At 39.4% G+C, this 25,717-nt stretch overlaps 1 protein-coding gene and 1 pseudogene across 24 annotated transcripts in view; one reads left to right on the top strand and one right to left on the bottom strand.

Moving 5' to 3' along the window:
- The window catches only part of LOC137236879 (protein eva-1), a 3,007,131-nt gene that overhangs the window by 1,616,020 nt on the left and 1,365,394 nt on the right, over window positions 1-25,717 (top strand). The window lies entirely within an intron of this gene.
- LOC137238665 (T-complex protein 1 subunit eta-like) lies at window positions 10,542-24,203 on the bottom strand (annotated as a pseudogene).

The raw sequence follows: 25,717 nt of genomic DNA, 5'->3' as shown, positions 1-25,717 counted from the left end.
GCTTCTAGCCGTAAAAAAGGGGCAAAAATGAGAGTTTATATGAAGTATATAATATATATACCACCGATCTCTATGATTTTTTCAGACAACAATATATGCTATATACGTAAGCATTTTGTGAAATTTGAAGCTTCTAGCTGTTAAAACGGGGCAGAAATTGCGCAAAGTTTCTTATCTGAACAATCGGTTGTATGAGATATCTACTATATATACAACCGATCTCTATGATTTTTTCAGACAACAATATATGCTATATACGTAAGCATTTTGTGAAATTTGAAGCTTCTAGCTGTTAAAACGGGGCAGAAATTGCGCAAAGTTTCTTATCTGAACAATCGCTTGTATGAGATATCTACTATATATACAACCGATCTCTATGATTTTTTCAGACAACAATATATGCTAGCCGTAAAAAAGGGGCAAAAATGAGAGTTTATATGAAGTATATAATATATATACCACCGATCTCTATGATTTGTTCAGACAACAATATATGCTATATACGTAAGCATTTGGTGAAATTTGAAGCTTCTAGCTGTTAAAATGGGGTAAAAATTGCGAAAAGTTTCTTATCTGAACAATCGGTTGTATGAGATATATACTATATATACAACCGATCTCTACGCTTTTTCAGACAACAATATATGCTATATACGTAAGCAATCGGTGAAATTTGAAGCGTATAGCTGTTAAAATGGGGTAGAAAATGCGAAAAGTTTCTTATCTGAACAATCGGTTGTATGAGATATATACTATATATACAACCGATCTCTACGATTTTTTCAGACAACAATATATGCTATATGCGTAAGTATTCGGTGAAATTTGAAGCTTCTAGCTGTTAAAATGGGGCTAAAATTTGCGAAAATATATATATATATATATACTATATATACCACCATATATATACTATATATACCACCGATCTTTATGATTTTTTCAGACAACAATATATGCTATATACCTAAACATTCGTTGAAATTTGAAGCCTCTAGCTCTTAAAATGGGGCAGTAATTACGAAAAGTTCCTTATCTGAACAATCGGTTGTGGGGGATATATACTATATATACGACCGATCTCATCAATTTTTTCAGGCAACAATATGTGCAATATACGAAAGTATATGGTGAAGTTTGAAGCTTCAATCTGTTAAACTGGGTAAGATATTACAAAAATCCTCTTTTTCTGAAAAATCGGTTGTATGGAGGATATATGCTATAGTGGTCCGATCCGGTCGGTTCCGACAAATGTCTAATCGGACACCCAAATACACCCGCTCACCAAATTTTATCAAGATATCTCAAAAATTGAGGGACTAGTTTGCATACAAACAGACAGACGGACAGACGGACAGACGGACAGACGGACATGGCTAAATCAACTCAGCTCTTCAACCTGATTATTTCGGTATACTTAATGGTGGGTCTATCTATTTTCCTTTAAGGACTTACAATTTTCGGTTTCGTGACGAAATTAATATACCATTTCATTTTCATGAAAGGTATAATTACCATGTTTCATTCCTTTTTTTGTATTTGGTATATAATTATGGCATTTTTTCATTTTTCGTAATATTCGATATCGAAAAAGTGGGCGTGGTCATAGTCGGATTTCGTCCATTTTTTACACCAATACAAAGTGAGTTCAGATAAGTACGTGAACTGAGTTTAGTAAAGATATATCGATTTTTGCTCAAGTTATCGTGTTAACGGCCGAGCGGAAGGACAGACGATCGACTGTGTATAAAAACTGGGCGTGGCTTCAACCGATTTCGCCCTTTTTCACAGAAAACAGTTATCGTCCTAGAATCTAACCTTCTACCAAATTGCACAAGGATTGGTAAATTTTTGTTCGACTTATGGCATTAAAAGTATCCTGGACAAATTAAATGAAAAGGGGCGGAGCCACGCCCATTTTGAAATTTTTTTTATTTTTGTATTTTGTTGCACCATATCATTACTGGAGTTGGATGTTAGCATAATTTACTTATATGCTGTATAGATATTAACTTTTCTTTTAAAATATGAATTTAAAAAAAAAATTTTTTTAAAAGTGGGCGTGGTCGTTCTTCGATTTTGCTAATTTTTATTAAACAGACATAAAGTAATAGGAGTAACGTTCCTGCCAAATTTCATCATGATATCTTCAACGACTGCCAAATTACAGCTTGCAAAACTTCTAAATTACCTTCATTTAAAAGTGGGCGGTGCTACGCCCATTGTCCAAAATTTTACTAGTTTTCTATTCTGCGTCATAAGCTCAACTCAGCTACCAAGTTTCATCGCTTAATGCGTATTTGGTAATGAATTATCGCATTTTTTCGATTTTTCGAAATTTCCGATATCGAAAAAGTGGGCGTGGTTATTGTCCGATATCGTTCATTTTAAAAAGCGATCTGAGATGTGTGCCCAGGAATCCACATACCAAATTTCATCAAGATACCTCGAAATTTACTCAAGTTATCGTGTTAACGGACAGACGGACGGACGGACGGACATGGCTCAATCGAATTTTTTTTCGATACTGATGATTTTGATATATGGAAGTCTATATCTATCTCGATTCCTTTATACCTGTACAACCAACCGTTATGCAATCAAAGTTAATATACTCTGTGAGCTCTGCTCAACTGAGTATAAAAAAGCTAAACTGGCAACATTGCACGCTATACTTATTGACTTAGACATTTGAACCGACAGGTCTTCCGCATACATCCTTTGTACTTTATATCATTCCATACAATATCAATGCTTTTGGTTCAAAAAAGTGTTGTTTCTCTCCTTCTTTGCAGTTGATTGAAAGCTATCCTTGGTGAAATTTCCATTAGCTCTAAGGTAATATTTGTGGTCGCTGTGTGTCTAGACTTTAATGATGAACCCTTTTGCTAGTCTCGCTGTTTGGTTACTAGGAAACATTAGAATTATAATGGTCTACTGTCAGTGTGGAATGTATATTTCCCCGATGTTTCGGTACACAAACAAAATTTAATACCGGATCGAACTCACGGCGACACGAATGGAGTAGAAGAAATAAAACACGGAAATTATTTCATGGTATAAGTGTAAAAGGGTATAAGTTTACTGTATACGAAAATATATATGCGGGTTGGTTGGTTGGTTGCTGTGCTGCCCGGCTATGGAGCCGGGCCCAAGTAGCGCTCTAGGCGCCATTTTGATGCACTTTCTCCAGGAACCAATTATATTTTGGCTGATGTGCCCTGGGTATTGTTTTACTCAAACCACTTGGGTAAAACAATAAACCTACTGATGTTTATGATGCGGCAGCTTAACACCGTACTTAAGTCCGGAAAGACATAGTTGCCTAAAGTTCGGGACCAAAAATTCGCGAGGGCTGCGCACTCGCAGAGGAAGTGAGTAACCGATTCCTCGGAACCCTCCTGTCTACAGCTTCTACACCTCTCATTGTAGGGGATACCCATTCTACTCGCATACGGGCCAAACGGCCAGTGCCCTGTAATAGTGGCCGTGATTCTGTATATTTCCTTCCTAGATCTATTTAGTAGATCGTCGGTCCTTTTCTGGTTGTACTCTGGCCAGATTAGTTTGGTGATTCTACAGGTATCCGTAGAGTACCAATCACAGATTGCTATTTTCCTAAGATAGGTGAGAATGTCTCTTTTAATTGATGTGAGTGGCCGATGCACCGAGACTGCTTCCGTGATGTCTAATGATGCTCCTGCCTTTGCTATTTTATCCACTTTTTCGTTGCCGTCAATGTTCCTGTTGCCGGGTACCCAGCTGAGTGTGATAACTGCCTGGTTAGCTGCTTCACGTAGCACCCTCTTACAGCTATGGACGGCTTTAGAGGATGTGTACGGTGTTTCTAGCGCTCTGAGCGCCGCTTGACTGTCGGAGTATATGACTACCTCACCGTCTATCCGGTTCTGCAGCAGGAAGATGCAGGCCTTCTCTATTCCTTGCAGCTCCGCTTGGAAGATGCTAGCTGTATTTGGAAGACGGATGGGGATTGCGACTTTTAGTTAGTTGGAGAAGACACCTGGGCCGATGCCACAGTCCCTTTTGGATCCGTCAGTGTAGAGTGTGGTGACCCCCTCCCTGCCAACTTTGTTGGCCGACCAATTCGTTCTAGAGGGTATCGGCACCTTCTAATATCTGTCGAAGATCAGTGTTTTTGAGGGGTAATCTGTTGTCGAATCCACATCGCCGAGCCTTGTTAGGATGTGGTGTGGCCATATCGTTTTTCTTTCCAGCATCTAGACTCCCTTAGCCTGATGGCTGTGCTGATCGCTGTTTATCTGATGTGGAGGACCAGTGGCAGCAGCTTTAGTATAACATTAGGTGCATCTGTCGGGCACGATCTAAGTGCACCTGCTACACCTGCACATGCTTCGCTTTGTCTAGTTTTCTAGTGTTGTATTGCTTGTTCAGGGCAGGCCACCATGCTATGATTCCGTACGCCAGGATGGGCCTTATGACCACCGTGTAGGGCCACATAATTTTTGGCCCCCAATTTCTGCTTACTATTCTCTTACACGAGTATTATGCGATATACGCCTTCTCTACTCTTTTTTCGATATTAGTTTTCCAATTTAACTTGTTGTCTATTACGACGCCTAGGTACTTAACTCTAGTTGAGAGCGAGAATTCCGTACCTTCTAGTGAGGGCAGTCGAAATGTTGGTATTTTCGTTCTGTTACTGAACAGTACCAGTTCTGTTTTGCTAGGGTTGATGTTAAGGCCGCACGATGCCGGCCAGGTGAGTAGCCTGCTTAGCGCACCCTGAAGGATGTCACTTAGCGTGGAGGGAAAAGCCACCGAGACTGCAATGACCACGTCGTCTGCGTATGCTACTACCTTAACACCATTCTTGTCGAGTTCGAGTAGTATCTCGTTCAATGCAATGACCCAGAGTAGTGGAGAGGGACCCCGCCCTGGGGTGTACCTCTACCCACTTTGCGGGTCATTGTCATTGAGCCATATACGCTTATATGATTCTGTTATCCATTATTGATTGAATCCACAAATGTGGTTGCCAACTCCGGCCTTTTGAATGCTTTCAACAATTGCGCCGGTTTAGATGTTGTTGAAGGCGCCTTCTATATCTAGGAAAGCTGCTAGAGTGATTTGTGTGTAGTGTAGTGATCTTTCCACAAAACCCGTTAGCTCATGGAGGGCGGTCTCCGGAGATCTTACCTTAATGTAGGCATGCTGTGCCTTTGACAAGTTTGGTCCTGTTATTATTGATCTAATATACATATCCAGAAGCCTCTCAAGGACCTTGAGCATGAAGGATGTGAGGCTTATTGACCTGTAGTCTTTGGCATTTTCGTGTGTGCGTCTGCTCCGCTTCTGTTTTTTCTCCAGCTTTGTGGAATATAGGTCAGGGCGATACTCGTTCTGTATACCTTTACCAGCCAGAGGATCATTGGATCACCTAGCTTTTGTAATATTGCCGGAATAACGCCATCCAGACCGGGCGATTTGAATAGAGAGAAGCCATTGATGGCAAACTTGATCTTTTCGCTGTCTATTATCCTTTCCAGTAAGCCTTCTGAGGGCTGAGAATCCCTGCAGGGAGATCCTTTTACTGATGCTGGATCGCATCCAGGGAAGTGAGTTTTGATGAGTGTACTCAGGGAGTCCTCTGCTGAGTTTGTCCATAAGCCTCCCTCACTTCTTACGAGGTGATTGTTGTGGTGTTCTTTGGACAGAATTTTACTCACTCTGGAGCACTCACAGTGTTTTCTATTGAGGAGCAGAAGGATTGCCAGGACACAGCCTTCGCTACCCTTATAGCTTTTTTGTATGCTTTGAGCGCCTCCCTATATGGCTGCCACTCCTTGGTTGAGAGGCACTCATTAAATTCCTTCCGTACTGTTGTTCTAAGTTTCCTAAGGTCCACGCTTCACCAGGGTGGGGGCTTCTTTTTGCGAATACTAAATGGGGTGCACTTGTTGTAAGAGGTAGTTATCGCGAGCTCTACCTTTCCGACTAGCTCATCGAGCTTTTCGGGCAGTTTATGTTAGATTCGCTTATTTCCAAAGCTGGCGTAGTTAGCCTTACAAATATATATATATATATATATATATATATATATATTAGGCCGGGTCGATTTGTGGGAGGCAAAAAAATCGCCCATTGCTCTGTTAAAATCATGTTCTAGGGATCAAAATAAGAAACTTTGCCGAAGGAACCATACCTCTAAAACGAATGCTGATGTCCCCCAATTTGGGTCGTAGGGGCAAATTTTGAAAAATCCCACTTTGAAATGCCTATGTTTTTTCTTTTTGCAGTTTATTTTTCTCTTTACAAATTTATTTAGTCAGAGCATATGTAAATGCAAAAATTAATTTAAGTTAGTAATAGAAAAGAAATTTAAAAAAATTATTAGAAATTAGCGTTTTTACAACCCCCTTTTAAAACCAAGGCATCACTGTGATGCATTTGCATGTCGTAAACATAGTTGTGTGGGTTTTTTATTCAAGCGTTTTAAAAAATGAAAGTATCACTGTGACACAATTGCAGATCGTAAAATTGCTTGTGTTGCTTTTTTTAAGCCACCACAAGACACAGTAGGTAGAATTGAAATTGCGCCCCTACCCAAAAGTTCGACCCAAAGGGGGGGACATCAGAATTCGTTTTAAAGGTATGGTTCCTTCGGCAAAGTTTCTTACTTTGATCCCTAGAATACGATTTTCAAAGAGCAATGAGCGATTTTTAAATCGACCCGCCCTAATATATATATATATATATATATATGCGGGTAAAAGTATACGAATTGAATTAATAGACAAATATATTCATATAAAATATTAAATAAAACTAATGTAAGGCGCGATGATCTCCGAAAAGATTTAAGGCTGAGTTTCTCCTCCAAATTGCGTCGTTAGGTTAAGTTAGGTTGAACTGGCCGGTCCATGACGACCTCATATTCACATTGACTGAAAGAGTCCATAGTGTTACCAGAAATTTGTTTTAACCACCAAATTGAAAAACCCTATCAAAAACCAGGACCTATGTTATAAAATAACTCCATCCTCTTGGCAAATACTAGAAGCTTCCTAGGACTTGAGCCACTTGCTGCTTCTCGATCTGACAGCTGTATCACTCCTAATAGCTGGAGTCTTAACCTGGCAAGTTCAGGGCACGAGCACAGAACGTGCTCGATCGTTTCCTCCTCCAACCCGCACTTCCTACATCTGCTATCACTGACCAAGCCTAATTCAAAAGCATGTGACGCCAGAAGGCAGTGTCCAGTCAGAATACCCGTCATGAGTCTACATTCCTCTCTTTTTAATGATAGAAGCAACTGTGTTGGTCTAAGGTTGTAAGACCTACACATAACCTTCGACACTTTACAGCCCCGCGCTTCAACCCACGTCTTTCCCGCTTGTGCACCTCTCGCCTTCGCTTAATCTCGCCCAATCTAATTGGGACAACTACGGAGCAAGCTTCAAGGGATGCGCCCTTTTTAGCTAGTTCGTCCGCTTTTTCATTCCCATCTATTCGCATATGCCGTGGGATCCAATACAGATGTATGCTTCTCCCTGTCCCGATTCTCTCCAGAGACTGCTTACACTCTAACACGCATTTAGATGCTGTGCTATGCGAGATTATTGCCTTAATTGCTGCTTGACTGTCAATATAAAAGTTAACATGGTTGCAGCTTAATCTATTCTCTTCCAGGGTTTCTACTGCTTTGGTTACGGCTAATATTTCCGCTTGGAAAACGCTACAGTAATCCGGCAGCCTGTAGGATCTGCTTATTCCCGGATCAGCGCAGTATACCGCAGACCCTACTCCTTCCACTACTTTGGAACCATCGGTGTACACATTTATCGCCTCGTCCGCCATTTGCGCACCCTTGCGCCAACCGTCCACCTCTATTGTGGCCTTAAGATCTCCCTCGAAGCGCAGAGAGGGAATAATGTAGTCTGTTCGTGTTGTGATTGATGACGCTATACTACTATCACCATATGGTCGGCGCTCAAGCTGCCCCGAAGCACCGAGCCTGGTGCGCTCGTTAACGCTTTGTTCTGTGCTACCAGGTCTACAGGTGGGATGTGCGGAATGGCATACAGTGCAGCCGTCGGGGTTGTTTTAAGGGCTCCCGTAATGCTAAGCATCGATAGTCTGCATACCCCCTCTAATTTTTTTTAGGTATGTTGTTTTTTGTGTGGCTTTCCACCAAACAAGAACTCCATAGTATAGAATAGGGCTTACAATCGCTGTAAAAACCCAATAAGAAAGAGAGGGCGATAGGCCCCACGTACACCCCAGCATTCTTTTACATGCAAAGAGTGCCGTTGAGGCCTTCTTGACCCTCTCCCCCACGTTGAGCTTACATGACAGCTTACTGTCTAGGATGATTCCTAGATATTTTGTGCAAGGTTTCTCCTGTAAGGTCACCCGTAGAAAGCCATCCTTGCTCTTGGGTATTTATTTACGGTTCAGAGAGGGATAAGAGGTCTTCAAAATGAGTTGCAACAATCTCATTAGGCGATCTGATTGCTTCACCTACTTTGTGGGCGCTGCCTGCCGAATGTTACCCGCCACATAACGTAAAATTCGTAGTTCGCGGCCTTATGGCCCTCCATTTCCTGCAAAGATTTTTTCTATCTATCGTTGCACTTCTGAGCTATATGTATAAGTTTACTGTCGCAGTATCTATAACAACGTCGCAGTACTTATAATAAGTTCTCTCTTGTTTCACTTCTCTAATTCGCCAGGATACCCATCCTATCTCGTATGCTTTTCGCCTTTAGAACAATCTTAGCATCATTTGCTGCTTATGGAAAGCATCGCAAATCTCCCAGGGTGTAGTAATCTGATAGAGGTCAGGGCAAATGCCCAAGGTGGAAATCTGTAGAAAGGGAGCTTATTGGCTTAAGGCAAAAGATGATGCGGGAAGAACAAAAAAAGACCCCTCCAACCTCTTCTAAATAAACAAGCAGTGGTGGATATTGTAACGAATTTAGGGAAATTCCGCTTATTTTACACCTTCTGCAAACGTTCGAATCGCTAAATTGTCGAACAAATTACTCCAATATTCACTAATACTAAATGGTCTATATTAGATTACTTTGGGAGTAGTACAAGTTACTTCACAATTACACTTCACTTCGCAACTGATAGCGTGTTTAAATCAAACAGCTCAGTCATGCCTTGTGCTGCTTTTGTACTCTCGGTTTCCTCGTTGACCCATTTCTCCTAAGGTCTAGTAATTTCGTGAACTTTATGCTTCTTTACCAGTTATATACATATATATTTGTAGTTTGAATCCATATGCGTGTGTACATATGAGTAATACTTCGGCTGATTATGACATGCGTTTGTGAGTATCTCTCTGCTGTCCTGTATGTATGTGTGTACATGATGATTGATCTGCTTAGTATCGGTTTAGTGATGGTAGTATCGCTTAGTGATCATAATATTAATCACACTTCCCTCCACCTAAGTTTGATCGTTCCGATCAGACAAATCGCTCGATCTAACCGCTGCTAGCATCTCCAAATGAATCACCTTTCTATTTCGTGGTTTCCCAATGGTTTGTATGCGGTAGATGGTATCACTGATCCTCTTCATAACTTTGTACGGGCCTTTCCAACTGTAACAAAATTTGGATGGAACACCTTTCCGCCGGTGAGGGTTGTATAGAAGTACCAAATCTCCCTCCAAGAAACCTTCCGAATTTTTGTTCTTTTCGTGCCTGTGCTTCATCCTACTACTCATTATCCTGGACCGTTCCCTCGCACTCTGTTGTTTGGCCAATGAACTACTTCGCAGAGCTTGCGCTTAACGTATAGGCTTCGCATAATCAGTATCGTTCCGATGTTTCACAAATGTAGTGCGCCCTGGCTTCAAACCACTCTGCATTCTTTCTGGGTGTTGAAGACATGATCCAGTTTTCGGACTAAGTCCGCCCCCCTCCGTCTGGCAACACCCGGCCAGTGCGGCCAAGCGCAAGTGCAGCACAGCTGTGCTTGCCGACCAACACCGCGCTCACTCTCAATTCAGTTGTCCTCAAACTACCCGCATATACGCACGTATACTACCATCAGCGTTCCCGCAAATAGGAGTATTTTCGCCCGCCCGCCATCGCGCAATTTCTAAATTTATATATACATATTTATATACCAAAAAAAAATATTGCAGTGAATTTAAATAATAAAAATAGTAATTCAAAATAAATAATAAGTCGTCCCTCTCCTTTTTATAAACACATATAGTGCTGTATTAGTGAAAAAGTTATACACTGGGAAATTCTTTCGTTCGTTTTAGTGCATCCATTAGAGTTTTTCAATGCCAGTGTTTTTCTCGCGGGTACCTTCGGCTTTGATTTTTTTAACCCATTCATTCCATCAATATTTACCCGATTTACTTTCTTTGACTTTTGTGATCTCTGCTGAATCTCCTCCACCAGCACTCGCTTACTGCTGAGCCCTTTCTCCAAACTGAAGTTAAGTGGTATATCCTGGTTCTTATAGCGCATATTCCTTCTTTGCGTGTCGACCCTGATGTCATGGTCAACTAAGAAGTCCACTCCCAATATGACTTCATCAAAGGTCTCCGCCACAAACGAATTTTTGTAGAATCGTGACCTTGCTAATTAAGACCTCACATACCACTTCTCCTTGGACTAGATTATAATCGCCAGTGACCGTACGCAACCTTGATCCAGGTAATGGCTTTACTTTCCTATTGCCCAAATCAGATCGGATTAAGGAATGAGATGTGCCCATATCTGCAGTCAGTACACGCTCCTTGCCATCCACATTTCCTTTGACGGTAAGACTGCTCGATTTTCTTCCAATTTTCGAGATAGGTATCACAGGACATTCAATAGCTGGGGCAAGTTCTCGATCTTTATAGCTGACTCGCTCGTGCTTATCTCCTCCAGCTTTGCGTTTACGACCAGCCAAGTTGGAACTACCAGGGCCGGTGCTGCAATGACGTGCAATGTGATCAGGCTTCCCGAATTTGAAGCATTAGATTACTGTATTATTCCGCTTTTGCGATCCTTTCAGCGCCTCCAATATTGTGTTCACCCAGTCTGACCTTTCTACTTCCAAACGGCGTGCTGTGAAAACTGGCTTACACAGAAGCGATGCTGTTTCCGGAGTCATGGGATACTGATTCAGCAAATGTTGGCTTTGGATTTGCGTATGTTGCTCGCTTCGTTTCAACGTCCCATATTCCCCTAATAAAGCTCTGTATTTTTACCCTCTCGGTGTATTCCACGGGTGCGGCTGCATTTGCGAGGTGCGCCTATCTTTCAACATCCGACGCAAATTCATGCAAAGTCTCATTCGCTTTTTGGTACCGGTTTTGCAATTCAATTTTGTATGTTTCCTATGCTCGCTTCCGTAACGTCTCTCGACAGCGGCCATCAATGCTTCATAACTGTTCCGCTCGTACTCTGGAATAGTCTGTAAGATTTCAGCTGCAGGCTCTTTCAATGCCACGAACAGTGCAGCAACTTTATCTTCCGCATTCCAGTTGTTCACTGCTGACGTTTTCTCAAATTGAAGCTTAAATACCTGGAAAGGAACAGATCCGTCAAAAGATGGAATTATTACCTTCTGATTTCTCGCTGGAATAGCTGGGCGATTTAGTTGTTACTGCTGCATAAGACCTTTCAACACTTCTATCTCGGCATTAATTTTGTCCTCGAGTTGTAAAATTTTGCATCCTGCTGGTCCAGTTTCGCAAAGAGCTGCGATGATACCTGCTCCGAAATTTGTGTCGACATTTCAGATATACGTGCCTCTTACGCTTCCAGTTGAGATGAGATATATATATTCTGTTCTTCCAATTGAGATGTCATTTGCGACGACATTTCTGAAATGCGTGCCTCCTGTGACTCCAGCTGAGATACCATTGTCGATGTTTGTGCAGATTTTGCACCCAATATCATGTTAAAATCTGTGCTCGTCACTATCTGCGGTGTTTCGTTTTTTTCTTCCTTTTTTTTGTTGTCTTGTCGCTATCAGAATAAAACACATACTCGTCAGCAATGATTCCAATAGCTACCTTTAGTCGTTTTTGTAGCGGGGATTTATTGCCAGTAGTAGCCAATCCACGGGCTTCCATCTCCTCCTTCAGTTGCTGGATCTTCAATTCCCTCAACTTTGCCATGTCCAAGTTGTATTCGCAATCCTCTTCTGCGACCAATTGTAAGAATTTAGGGAAATTATTTGAAATCTTCTGCTAACGTTCGAATCGGTAAACTGTTGAGTAAATAACTCCAATACTCATTAATGCAAAATGGTCTTTACTTTGGTCGTAGTACAAGTATACTTCACAATTATACTTCACTTCGCAACTGATAGAGTGTTTAAATCAAACTGCTCAGTCATGCCTCAGCTTGTGCTGCTTTTATACTCTCGTTTTCCTCGTTCACCCATTTCTCCTAAGGTCTCGTAATTTCGTGAACTGTATGCTTGTTTACCACTTATATACACATATATTTGTAGTTTGGAGGTAAGGTGGCAACCCTAAGAGGCAACCCTACTTAAAAGTGTCAAGAGAAATGCGGAGTAAAATACCTTTCGTTTAATACCCATATTGACATACATATGTCATGTAATGCTAAAAAATGCCCTCGGGTTCCTCCGAAACAGGGGGCTCAATCCATAGTAATTCTGCGCGGAACACCGCGAATTTACTGTCAAATATTTCCTTTCATAACAATGAAGTGCGAAAACCACTTTTTAAACAGAAATAGCTGCTGTTTTAGTTTTGGCCAGCTAGATTGATCATATACCCCACCGTGCGTTTTAGAGGGGGACAAACAGCGTATTGATGCTGCGGGTTTTATAAAAGGACCTCGAACACAGTACTTACGCCTCGGAAAGAAAAGTGGGTCAAGGAGGACTTCGAAAGCCTTATACCAATAGGGTAAGAGGAGGTCGTAAACGTCGCGACGAAGGTGTTGGAAGGGCACAAGCAGTCCTATGGTGCTGCGGGTCTTTCAGATAAACCTCCAGCACAGTAAAATGGCGTCGAGCGAACTCCTCTTAACTCTTTGGGAAGGCCTGTTTGACGTGGTGATAATGCAGGAGCCATGGCTCTCATCCGGAGGAAATATTTTTGGGCTCAGCACTCGCTGATTTGGCTTTTACTAAGCGGAATCGAAAGGAAGGGTGCTAGCAGCAGTCATGGTAAAAAAACAGCTACACTCATATTAGCCGCGGATACAAATGCACACCACAATGCGTGGGGGGGGGAGATACCAATGAGAAAGGCGCATTTTTGTTACATCCTGCAAACGAATTTGGAGATACCCAAAAGGTGTCCCTTCATATGTTCGTTCAATATCCAGTAATTTTCTTGATATTACATTTAGCTCTGAACTTGATTTTGATATGCGTAATGTATGTATGATTGGATGCGTACATCAGCGTCCCCCTAAAAAGGGTAGAAAAGAAAGGAGTCTTTGGAAACCCTATGCCAAATAACTGGCCGAAATTCCAGAAATACGTAGAAAAAAACTGCAACAGTCCAAAGAGGTTGTCAATGTGAAAGAACTGGAGGAGTCCAACGACTTCCTAACAAAGACGCTAATACTGCGTATACTAGAGCTTCCCCTCTAAGATAATTTAGAGGGGAAGCAAAGCCACTGTGGCGGACAATGAGTTGAGTCTTCTTAGACGACAAGTAAAAGAAATATTTATGCTTACAAAGGCCGAAGCGTGCCGGGGCGAATATAGGGATCTGTTGAGGATCCACAAGCGTGAAAATTTCAGGGCGAAGAGAGTCTCATAAACAAATTTCTAATCGGACATTGAGCGCTCCAACTAAACAGAACGATTGAGGAAAACATGGTCCAGGGGGAAACATGGTCCAGGGACTAATTAAGAAAAAACGGGGAATGGTTACGTAATAGTGATGACTTTCTTGTGGTGCTCTTGGACACACATTTCCTTAGCAGACAGCAATTTAACTTCGATCACGGAGCCGATAGTGCACGGTTTGTTGACCGATACCAAGATAGAATCATGAACCGCTCTCTTGGAAACTTCTCGCGTAGCTTTCCCACCAAAGGCGAGGAAGATTGGTGATATGGAGACTTCAGGCCCATAAGCTTAACATCATTTCTGCTCAAAACATTGAGAGGCTGATAGATATGTACACACATAAAGTCCAAAGTGGTTGAAAATCTGCTCTTCACAACGTAAAATGCTTGCACTGCATAGGGTTGTAATAAACGTGGAGAAAGCTCTGGAAAATAAGGAGTATGCCTAAAGAGTTTTCTAAGAGATTTTTGGGCTTTCAACAATGCCTCTAAACGGGCGATCATGGCTGGTCTTAAGTACATTGAAGTACATCCAGCCATAACCAGGTGGATCGGGTGCATGTTAGATTGCAGGAAGATTGCTTTACAATGGAATCCCTATTGAAAGAACGAAAACGGTGGACAGGGTCACGCCACTATGTGGGGCGTGGTCACCTCCGCTGTTGACGCTGGTCATCAACCAAATTCTCATGCACGTTGCAATGTTACAAGTGGAAAGTGCCTTCCAACGATTAGCTAATTGATGGATCTGGAACTTCGGGATATACACATCTGAGCGTCTAATGTCGGGTTGACAGCCAACGCAGAGCAGACCGATATGGTATTGTCTACGAAGAATACAAGCTCCCAAATAGGATCAGGCCTAAGCTAGGAGAAGTGCACTGCAGGGGAAATCTTGACCAAAACATCTAGGAATCATTCTAATAGTAAGTTTCTCTCCCTCTCTCTCTCGTTAAGTTTTTACAGCGATTGTAAAGCCTATCCTTTACTATGGGGTCCTTCTTTGGCGAACAGACACAGAAAGATGAACTTAGCTCAAAAAATTAGAGGGGTGTGTAGGTTGTCAATGCCCTGAAAACAATCCCGACCTCTGCTCTGTATGCCATTCTACACATTCCACCTGTAGACGTGGTGGCAAAGAACATAGCGTTAACAACTGTAGCGGGGCTCAGTTCCTCGGTGCAGCTTGAGAGCAGACCTTACGTCCATAGCAGTATGGCGTCATCAATTACAGGGCGAACCGACTACTTGATTCCGTATCCGCACTTCGGAGGGTCCCTTAGAGCCACAATAGAGATGGATGGTTGGCGCAAGGGGGCACAAGGGTGCCCATATGGCGGACACCGTTGGTTCCAAAGTAGTTAAAGGAGTGGAGTCCGCGGTATATTGTGCTGATCCGGATATAAACAAATTCTACAAGCTGCCAGAAAACTGTAAGGTTTTCCCGGCGGCAGTAGTAGCCGCAACCAAAGCAGTGAAAAGACTGGAACAAAATAACTCAAGCTGCAGCCGCGTCAACTTTTATATTGATAGCCGAAATGAACGCAATAGATGCGCAGCATCTATAAGTGTAAACAATCCCTGGAAAGAATCGGCACGGGGAGAAGCATACAACTATATTGGCTCCCAGGGGATATGGGAATAGATGGGAATGAAAAGCGGACGAACTAGCCAATAATGGCGCATCCCTCGAAGCTTGCTCCGTAGATGTCCCAAATTAGATTGGCCGAGATTAACAGAAAGCGAGAGGTTCACATGATGGACGAAACGGGAAAGGCGTAGATCCATGCCCGCGGCTGCAAAATCATGTGTAGGTCTTACTATCTTAGTTTAACAAATTTACTCCTATCATTAAAAAGCGAGGACTGTATACTCGTGACGGGTATTCTGACTGGACACTGCTTCTGTCAATCAGTGATAGATCCCGGTTTCGAAATGTGTAGCATGGCTGGCCCACCAATTTAAACTTGTAAAGAAAAGTGCTGACTGCTAGCTCTTCTGAAGCACCTCTCGATGAGAAATATGTGGCGAAAAGCACCCCTAGTTACTCCTCACTTGTTAGTCTCTGTACTTTGTTTCCCCTTTCTAGCACTTTCATCAACCGCACTGTTTCGATGGAGCATTCGATGTCCGCACAGCAATTTTTCAATAAGACCCTCTATACTGAAAATTTCGCTTTCCGCTGCTTTTGCCAGCTTAAACATTACTCTTACCTGTCTTCTAAGAAATCTCAGCGGCTTTCCTATTCCTCTGAATAATCTTAGAGGGCAAACTCTGTTATAAGCAGTCAAAAGCGTTTTTGATAGGAAATCATTGGACGCTTCCAGTTCCTCCAGATTGGCACTTCGTTGACCTAGGGCTTCTAAAGGTTCCTCACTTCTCTATCCTATTTAGAGGGACTTTGAATCTGATATACGCATCCCCGGAGATGGATGGTCCAGCAAGCGCCTCAATTCTTTCTGATCTATTTGTTGTCCTTTGTCTTTGTATTAATAGTTCGCAAGTGCAGGAGCAGGTATTGTCAAAATGGATGTCTGTGTATATTAAGTGTATGTGCTGTATGTTTATTCAGAACCGAGGGTGGCTTTTACTGATCGATTTATGTAGCTAACTGTGGCAGGTAAAAGTCAGTAATTCTAATCGTTTGACCTTCTTTGTGGGTTTGTTGCGTTTATTGTTTTGTGTTTATTTGTTGTTGTGTGTTTGTTTGTTGTACCTGTTTGATTACTTTGTTTCTTGTAAATAAGTTATAAAGGCTCAAATATTGTGTCAGTAATTATGTTTATCTGTTCGTTTATTATTCTACCGTCGACTTTTTTCTGTTTGTAGATTTGCATGTTTTCGAGTATGTTTAGACGTCGGCCTTTTGCTTGTAGGTGAAGGACCCTGACTGTTTTATCGATGTTTGTTGGGGAACATTCTTTTTCGACAATGTGATTCGAGAAGTTGGACTCTGTTATAATGTTTGGATTTTTTGTTGTTGTAATCTCTAATGTATTCTCTGAACCTCGTTCTTATTTGCCGTCCTGTTTGTCCTATGTAACTGTGTTGGCATCCGCAGGTTAGCTTGTATACGCCGTGGCTGCTAAACAGATCCCCTGAGTTAGTGTTAGTTCTTAGTTTACACCCTAGATTTTTCGATGATTTGAACGCTGTATTAATGTTGTATTTTTTAAATAAGTTTGCTAATTTATATGTTGCTGTTCCAACATATGTCATAGTCGTCCAAGTGTTATTATTTTCCTTTCCTACCAGTGTTTTTTATCCATTGTTAATAGCAATGTTATATGTATATCACTTCAAGCTTTCTGTTATATGCTTTTTGTGTTAGAGGTATTCTTTGAGGTCTATGTACCAAGCGGAAAAAGACTTCTTAAAATATGAGCTGGAAAGCTTATATTCCAAGAAAGATGGGATAAATGCCGAATTACTATATATCTATTTAAGATTGGCAGAACAACTACCTACGACTGCATTAGTGGAATGCTTCGACCGCATAAAAACAGAAGTCGATCGGGAACTATAACAAAATTACAGGTCGCTGAACCGGAAGTTGGATAAGCTGGCAGGACGACGAGAGTAAAACCAAAACCAACAAACAAACTAGTTTCATGACTAGTTCGTTAACCTCACAACAGTCGCCATTACCAAAGAAGAAGCACAAATCGAAAAGGCTCTGAAATACAATATCATGGACCAAAATAAAATAAGAAAAGCGGAGCAGGCGATTGTAGATGCGGAGATCGCAATATCATTGATACCACAGGAGCAGTGGCGGATTTAACGGGCGGCAAATGGGACATTGCCGACTGGCCCTCCACAGAATTAGGCCAAATAGGTCTTCAACCTTTCCTCTCCATGTAATGAGGTTAATCTCCATGGATAATTTGTATATGATTAGCTTTATAATTATTAACTTCAACTTCTTTCCAGAATTATTTTCGTTGTTTTGTCTACATAAAAGTTTCATAGTAAAATTACCTTTTCTCAACCTCCCGTTGAGGGCCCTTAGGCTTACTTATTAATTTTACTATGAAATGAATTGGCCATAAAAAATAATTTGAATAATAGCCATCATCCGGTGGCAAAGAGCCTGAGCCAGATAAATAATTTTGCATGTAAATGCAACAACAACGATTTGAGCCAGATAAATCCAGAGAGAAGTCTGGTTCAATTTGTGATCCAGCTGATTTGTTAGTTACTTGTCTTTAGTTTGGCAACGCTGCCTTTAATAAACCAACTTTTTCAAAAATAGATGTCGCTGCTTAGCTTTTCGCCGTACGAGTTAAATGAAAAACAGCGGCGACATCTGCCTATCACATTTCACGTGTGCGCAAACTTCACGACACCTGCTTCTCAAGTCTCTCAATGATCCAGAGCATTCCCGTGAGGATTGAGCGTGAGCCGGAGCTGTAAAACTCACTGGAAAATGGCATATGTGGATCTATCTGGCTCAAATCGTTGCTGTTGCGTTTACATGCAAAATTGTTTATTTGGCTCGGGATCATTACCACCAGAGGATGCCTAATTCTGTTATTACTAAAAAGTTCCAGATTCGCTGATAACGTTGTTGTATTTGCTATGTGCAAAATATTTGTGAAGAATAGTATTTAGTTATTGCTTATTCTCTTCTTTCTCATGTTATTTATATGCGCGCGTATGTTTTGTCAATATAGTGATTGTTTCTAGGTACGTGTGTATGTATAGATTTTGATTGTCTCGCGCTTATGTAGTTTTGTTGTTGTCTGGCGATAGTTGAATAGTGATGTTACATGCCAACCTAATATAAACGCACGCAAGTCATTTTCTGTCAAAAATGTCTCATGCACATACAACTTGTATGAGAGCAACCCAAATTGAATTTTTAGAGCAAAAAACGCCGGTTGTTTGCGTGCGCTAAAAAAACGCAGTGCTGTTTTATTAGGTTGGCATGTTACGAATCTTGATAACATTTGCAACAGTATAGTTTATTATGTTTCTTTCCTTAAACCTATCTGGAATATATAATTTTATATTTCAGATTTAGATAATGGATAACACGAATGAAGTCAGAAGTGGATATGAAAAACGAAAAATTAGAGAGAAGCGAAAGTTAGAAATAAGACGAAATGATCCAAAACAATTTAAGCTCGGTCGATTTGCCATCACCACTAATTTAGATACTGTAACCAAAGAGGATAAATACAATAAGAGCCGTCACTCGTTATTTTTTTGGCATTTACTCGATGTATACTGAGAGGTAGTCGCTACTTTTTTTTGGGGCGAGATGTTTATAAATGTCTTCTATACATTTTCGTGGGGTATTTGTGTTTATTTTTCGACTGTATTTAATTAATTTATTTAATTCTCTTTCCAAAAATCACAGTTGCACAAGGGGCCTACACGGCATGGATAAATGCGAGACAATTAAAAATGTCCCTCTCAGAAAACATTCGGCATCAATTTTTTCAATTTCCAGCGAGATACTCGCCACAAAATAACGAGTGACGGCTCTTATTGTATTAATCCTCTTTGGTGTAACTTTACAAATAAAGAACCCAGCAAAAATGTACCCGTAAATTGATCAGTAAAATGACTAATATCTGTGTCGATGGAACACGTAAATCGTTAAGTAGCATTAGTACAGGGCGTCGGGCCCTTTTGTGACCAGTCCATTCCGTCGTACCTATTTATGTGATTGTCCATACTGCTCACACATATGCGGTATTAGGTTATCGAAATGTAAACAAACTATAGTGCTGTACTGTTCTTACATTCACGTTATGGCAGTCATTTTTTAAGTTATATCAAAGAGGATAAATATAATAAGAGCCGTCACTCGTTATTTTTAGGCATTTACTCGACGTAAACTATGAGGTAGTCGCTACTTTTTTTTTGGGTGAGATGTTTATAAATGTCTTCTATACATTTTCATGGGGCATTTGTGTTTATTTTTCCGACTGTATTTAATTAATTATTAAATTCTCTTTCCAAAAAACACGTTTGCATAAAGTGACAACACCGCATGGATAAATGGAAGGCAATTCAAAAATGTCCCTCATAAAACAAAAGTAGCGACTACCTCACAGTTTACATCGAGTAAATGCCTAAAAAGTAACGAGTGACGGCTCTTATTATATTTATCCTCCTTGGTTATATACCTGTAACTTTACGAGTATTTTTATAGTATTTTTACGTTAATATGACCGCCTTTTCACTAGTATTATGACCGTTTTTTTACTTGGATTATACTGCTATATAAATAAAACATTTCTTTAATTCAAATCCATTAACATTTCTTTTATTCAACATTTTTATAATATATTACATTATTTATAATAGTTATAAATTATTAACTATAAGTCTTAAGGAAGGAATAGTTTTTCAGTCTTGTTGGTGAGCCATAAATACAAATTTTATTGTATGCGATTGTATGAAACTTAAATAAATTAATTAATGATACAGAAAACAAAAGGGAAGAACTAACAGAACTATTCGTTGCAGTAGACCATCAAATCGCGAGTAGGCAATTCACAATTTGAGTAAGTTGACTTGTAATTCTCCAATTTTAATACTATACCTTTCTTATTTTAGTTCAGAAAGCTGCAATTAAGTTTCGAAAGTTACAACTGAAGTTCAAAAATTTCAACTCGAGTTCAGAAAATTTAAATTCAAGCTCAGAATTTCTATTTGTAGTTCAGAAAATTAAAATTGAAGTTCAGAATTTCTGTTTGCAGTTCAGAAAATTATAATTGAACTTGTAGTTTTCGGAACTTCAGTTGTAATTTGCTGAACTGCAGTTGAAATTCCTGAGCTTCAATTATAATTTACTGAACTTCTATTGAACATTGTGAACTTCAATTGCAATTTTTTGAACTTCAATTGAAATTCCCGAGCTTTCACAACTTCAATTGCAACTTTCAAAATTTGTTTACATAAAATGAACAATTTAACATTTTTTCTGACAGTTAAAGTGGTGAATTGCCTACCAGAAGTTTGAAACCACTTGCATTCGTGTTGGCGCTTCTCTATATCATAATATAACAATATCTTTTTAATAATTTCATTAATAGACAAATATAAATTTTTTCCTTTACATTTTAGAACTGTGTACAAAAATATGTAATTTTACATATCGCAACCTAAACCAAAAAGTATTGCAACTCATAATCAGAGAAGCTTTGTGTTGAATGTTGATTTATACCACAAATATAACAAAATTCTTAACAAAACCAGGCTAAACGATAACGTTAACTACCAAAATAAACATAAGTTATTTTACGATGCTTTCATGGATCGATTTACACTTAAATACCGATTTAATTTTTTTTAAGTTTTCACATTTTTTAGTCTAAAATGCGATATATACATTCAGTGGAATAATTTTAGATTGAGGGTACTTCATGCAATTTTCTTTCTTCGTGATTTTGCAATAATAAACGTAGGTACTCATAGTAATTTTTTGTTTTGAATTATGTGATTACAATATTTATAAGGACCATTTAGTTGATGTTATTGGTACTGTCAGTTATATTCATAAGCAATTACTTATATTCAAAATATTTTTTTGTTAACATCTCTTTTATAAATTTTGGTTACAAATTATTGACAAATTCGTTGCAATTAAATTGCTTTAAAAATATTTGGAAACTTTACGAGATTGTTGAATATTATTTTAATTAGAGCATTAAAAGCTTAGAATAGTAACGTAGGAAAAAACTTAGAATTATTTCAGTTAAGTTCATCACAAATATTTTGATAAGAATTAATAGCCTTTATATTAAATAATATATTGTTAAATTTTTGAGCTGAAGGCCAATTTAAATAAAAACACAACTTTTTGTATTATAGTTGTATAATTTATTTTTGACGATATTTCGGCTTTATTCTAAAGCCATCTTCGGGATCATATAAAAAGTCGATCGAACATATTTATATGATCCCGAAGATGGCTTTAGAATAAAGCCGAAATATCGACAAAAATAAATTATACAACTATAATATAAAAAGTTGTGTTTTTATTTAAATTGGCTTTCAGCTCAAAAATTTAACAATATATTATTTCATCACAAATATTTATATTCAAAATACTTCTTTGTTATACATCTAGTTTATCAATTTTGGTTAAAAATTATTGACAAATTCGTTGCAATTAAATTGCTTTAAAATTCTTTGCAAACTTTACGAGATTGTTGAATATTATTTTAATTAGAGCATAAAAAGCTTAGATTAGTAACGTAGGAAAAAACTTAGATTTATTAGATTCTTAGATACTTTTTAACCAAGATTATTTCAGTGTGTGTTGTTCGTTTGTTGTACAAATTCGATGTATTGTATGTTAAAGTATAGCAAAGTCTCAGCGGCATTGTCCTGGTGAAAATTGAGTTTGAATAGGTCTCATTCTTCATTCTCAGAAACATTTACAAATGTACCTCGTAAGATATTAAAAATCCTCAACGCTTTTTGCAATAACTTCAAAAAAACTCACATTCAAACCGGTTTCATAACCCCACTTCTGTTTAAATTGCACATATCAATAGCTATCTTCACCACCAGAAGGAGTCACTATTGTTTCCTACACCATATGGTCGCCAAGTTGTCTCCTTATGTCCCCAGAGCACCATCTACATAATGAGAGAATACTCCCCATAAGTGAAAGAAATGAAATTCTAACCGAAAAGTTTCTGTTGAATACCCAGGAACCTGAGCATCCCAACAGACATCTGATTGATGAGCCAACACCGCCCAGGGTCTTAAGGAGTCACCCCCGTAAGCACTATGAGGAAATAAGGCACCTGAGAACAAAGCCATGTGAAGCCAAAAAACATAAGCAGGTCCTTGGTGAACTCCATAAATAGGCGTCGGACCTCTATGTCATGAAATTGCCCGGTGAATTCAGTACTCAAAGAACAATACCCTAAAATTGCAGAACAGGAACGCAGGCTCCCTAGGGAAACGCGAGTCATTCTAGTCCAACTTCTATCTGGATACTGTAACAGGTTAAACTCTTACCTATCCAGAATCAACCCCGACATCCAAAATGTTCCTGCTTGCAATGTGTCCCCACATGACACCAACCATCTCTTCAATTGTAATGTGGAACCAACTCCTCTAACAACATTCTCTTTATAGTCCACCCCTGTTGAAACAGCAAGTTTACTCGGACTCCCGTTGGAGGACATTGATGACAATTTGCGATTGGTAAGACCTATTGGATGGGGCGAAGCACTGCTACAACTACAACATCAGAAAGCACTCCAAGGCGATGCCTCAAAACTAACAAACAAAAGCAATAATAATCATTTCACTGACACAAAATTTTATAGTTTTTTCTTCCGTAGTTGGACACAATCTTTTCATAATATTACTTAACAATTTAAGATTAGAAATTTTTTTCAAGTTGTATTTTGACTTACCAGCAACAATAGAATCATGTTTAATTTTACGCTGCACAATCATTGCACCATCATGTAACAAAGCTCATTTTCTTCCAAAAATTGTTCGGCACTGCCACGTAAAATCAATGTACATGTTCTAGCATTAACGCAACCCTTAAATAATTATAAACTATAAAAATAAAATTAACACTATCAAACCTTGGAAAATGTTGAAATGTTCACCACATTGACCCAAAACACTTGAATTAATATCATTAGCTGTAGTTATAACAGCACCACCACAAGCTTTCATTGCACGTTTCCAATCTTCTTCTGGTACACTAACGGAACATTTCACGATCTGCAAAATACTGTGTACCGACATCACCAATTGGTAGTTTGGATAACACAACATTGGCGTCGTACTTGGCTAGTTTATTGTACAGAATACGCCATTCAGCATCAACAATTTTCTGATACTCTTGAACATTATCAATACGTACTTCAGCATTGTCACGCTCAGCCTTGAATTCCAATTCTATATTTAAAATTGCGATTTTATATTTTTTGTATGACGTTGGATCCACAAAAGAAAAGTACAGCGTCCACAACCATTCTAGAAAAGAAATCTTTTTGTTGATGAATAAGTTTGGAGGACATTGCTGTGGCAGCGCATTTTTCCAATAAATCACGTTGTTGTTCCTTTGATTGACGCTTCAACATGTTCAGCCATGTCATATTTTGGTCATGCTTTGCGTCTAGCTGTAATGATGATACGTGCATGCACGCCTTCCTCAACATATGGTTTAACTTGTTTTAAGATTTCACATGCTTAAAGTACTACTGAAGTGGTGCCATCGCCGACCTGATAAGAGAAACATTTTTATTCTACACATTCTAATATAACAAAAAACTTACCTCAGCATTTTGAGATTTGGCGATGTGGACTGGAGTTTTACGGCTGGATGCACAATATCCAATAGTTTCATAATGGTTGCCCCATCATTTGAAATTGTGGCCCTACCACTGGAATCAACAATATATTTGTCCATACTGTGTGAACCCAATGTAGTGCGTACAGCGTCCACAATTGAATGCTAGGCATTGATGTTGGATATGAGTTGAGGTTCTACCTTGAGAGCTATCGGTACCCAAATATTTTTCCACAAAAACGCATGTACCCAATACAAGTTCAGGACGTTCATATTTATTGACACGCTGTCTGGTGTGGCGCAAATGTTGGAAATATTCAGTTGGCACTGATGAGAAAAAATATGGATCAATGAACACAAGTAAAAGTGAAAGAGTTTTTTAACATCTGTTGTTACTTTACACATTAGACATTGGAAACGACGACAAGCATCTACAAATTGCATATTAGCCTTACAACGATTACATCTAATTGGACCCATTTCACCAAAATTTACAATGGGTGGCTCATATTCACCCTCAACCGTGCGTGCCATTGGTGAGACGGTAAGTGTAAAGGACAAAGCTGTTGTTTTTAATAAATCAGCTGTTTCAGGTATGCAATAAAAAAAAGCCTGCAAACGAGAAAGATCAATGTAATTACCAAACAAAAAATTCATTTCGAATATCAATACGTAACGTGGAGAGGAGTTACCCTGATCTTGTACCACATATTTTGTGGTCACCAATGTCACCTGTTCATTAGTAATAAAAGCACCACCAGCGCTATTTTGATTTTCAACGATATCGCTTATCGGATTAGGCATCTGATCGGGATCTAAACGGCGTTGGGCTACTGTTGCGGCTGCTGATATATACCAGTACAAGGTGCAGGTGATTTCTAAAGAAAATAATACAAAAATAATCACCGTAATATTTGAAATATATTAGTTGTATTAGCATACATTATAACCATGTCGTCCGGTTATTGGGGGTTGACCCGGCATGGGTGGCTGACTGGGCATTGGAGTCTGTCCAGGTTGTGTTGGTGGCATCATTTGACCCATGTAACCACCTGGTGCACTTGGTTGTTGTAGAGGATAGCCTGGATGTTGAGGTTGTGGAGGGCAACCAGATGGACCAGGTTGTGGTGGATAGTCCGACTGTTGTGGCATTGACAGATAGGTTTTTACTGCTGCTGTTGTGGCATTGCATAAAAAATGGCTTTTCGTTTGAACTCCGGAAATAGCTTTCACAACAGTGGACTTACCGTGTCAAATCCTGCCAATATTGGTTGTTGCCTGACGCGAAATTACCTCTGGCGATAATGGGGACAAATTTTATCCTGTAAATAATAGTTTTTTATTAATTCAAATTATATTAAAGCAAATCCTACAATATAACAGATTGAACGATGCAGATTTTGTAGCACCAGTAATGAAAATGAATGAATGGATGTGTAGCGATATGGGAAAATGATGTTAGATTTCCCATAAAATGGCTTTTCCCATATCGCATTAAAACTTACTTGATTTTGGTTCCTTTGTGGAAAATATAAATATATTATTAATATAAAATGCAAATACCGTAGCGCACAAAACACTTAATTTAAATTTAGTTTTTATTATATCCGAAATTATTTGTAAATAAATTTTTATTACTCTGCTGTTGC

Source organism: Eurosta solidaginis, chromosome 1 (genome assembly GCF_040869045.1).
Source record: "Eurosta solidaginis isolate ZX-2024a chromosome 1, ASM4086904v1, whole genome shotgun sequence".
In the NCBI taxonomy this organism is placed as follows: Eukaryota; Metazoa; Arthropoda; class Insecta; order Diptera; family Tephritidae; genus Eurosta; species Eurosta solidaginis.
The sequence above is the reverse complement of the archived record's forward strand: the minus strand, read 5'-3'. Positions and strand labels throughout refer to the sequence as shown.